Source organism: Cebus imitator, unplaced genomic scaffold, assembly GCF_001604975.1.
Source record: "Cebus imitator isolate Cc_AM_T3 unplaced genomic scaffold, Cebus_imitator-1.0 Scaffold97, whole genome shotgun sequence".
In the NCBI taxonomy this organism is placed as follows: domain Eukaryota; kingdom Metazoa; phylum Chordata; class Mammalia; order Primates; family Cebidae; genus Cebus; species Cebus imitator.
Genome location: NW_016107412.1, coordinates 5,248,549 through 5,249,929, shown reverse-complemented (window position 1 = coordinate 5,249,929; position 1,381 = coordinate 5,248,549). Strand labels below are relative to the sequence as shown.

Here is a 1,381-nt window from a genome sequence, read left to right as displayed (position 1 = left end):
AAAGTAATTGCAACAAAACAAAAAATAGATAAGTGAGACCTAATTAAACTAAAAAGCTTTTGCATAGCAAAAGAAACTATCAACAGAGTATACAGGCAACCCAATTATGTGGGAGAAAATACTCATATATTATGCATCTGCCAAAGATGTAATATCCAGAATTTGTAAGGATCTTAGTCAATTGAACAAAAGAGAAATAACCCCATTAGAAAATGGGCAAAAAACTTAAACAGATACTTCTCAAAAGCAGACATAAATGCAGCCAATAAATATATGAAAAATGCTCAATGTCACTAATCATTAGAGAAATGCAAATCAAACCCACAATGGCGTATCATCTCACACTAGTAAGAGTAGCTAGTATTAAAAAGTAAAAAAAAGAAAAAAAAAAAGAAAAAGAAAAAAAAAAGCATTTGTTGGTGAGGTTGCAGAGAAAAGGGATTGCTATGTTGTTGGTGGGAATGTAAATTTTTCAGCCACTGTGGAAAGCAAGAGACTGACCATGACAAATGTTGATGGGGATATGGAGGAAAGTGAATCCTTGTATACTGTTGGTAGGAATATAAATTAATACAACCACTATAAAAGAACAGTTTGCAGGTTCCTCAAGAAACTAAAAATAGATCTACTATATGATCCATCAATTCCACTGCTAGGTATACATTTCAAATAAAGGAAATCAGTATATGAAAGATATCTACACTTCCATATTTATTGCTGCACTATGCACAATAGGCAAGATTGGGAAGCAACCTAAGTGTCCATCAACAGGGGAATGAAAAAATAAAATGCAGTACATGTACACAGTATACTGAGTACTATTCAGCTATAAAAAAGAATGAGATCCAGTCATTTGCAACAACATGGATGGAACTGGATATGTTATGTGAAATAGGCCACACATAGAAAGGCAAATTTCACATGTTCTCATTTATTTGTGGGAACCAAAAGTTAAAACAAACTCATAGAGACATAGCATAGAACGATGATTACAAGAGGCTGGAAAGTGAGTGAGAGGGAGTAGGAATAGTTAATGGGTCTAAAAGAATAGTTAAAAAGAATGAATATAATCTAGTATTTGATAGCACAACAGGATGACTTTAATAAAAAATAATTTACACATTTAAGGTAACTAAAGGAATATAATTAGATTGTTTATAACACAAAAGATAAATGCGTCCTCACTTCGGCAGCACATATACTAAAATTGGAACGATACAGAGAAGATTAGCATGGCCCTGCGCAAGGATGACATGCAAATTTGTGAAGTATTCCATATTTTTTTCAAGTAGGCTTCATCCTGGGGATGCAAGGCTAGTTCAACATACACAAGTCTATAAATGTAATTCACCACATAAACAGAACCAAAGACAAAAACCAC

General features: G+C 33.2%; 1 non-coding gene across 1 annotated transcript; it reads left to right on the top strand.

The window, feature by feature from the left end:
- The first annotated feature begins 1,177 nt into the window (after window positions 1-1,177).
- On the top strand, window positions 1,178-1,283 carry LOC119472379. Its single transcript, XR_005201521.1, has one exon. It is a non-coding gene; the product is annotated as a U6 spliceosomal RNA (small nuclear RNA).
- Window positions 1,284-1,381: the final 98 nt, after the last annotated feature.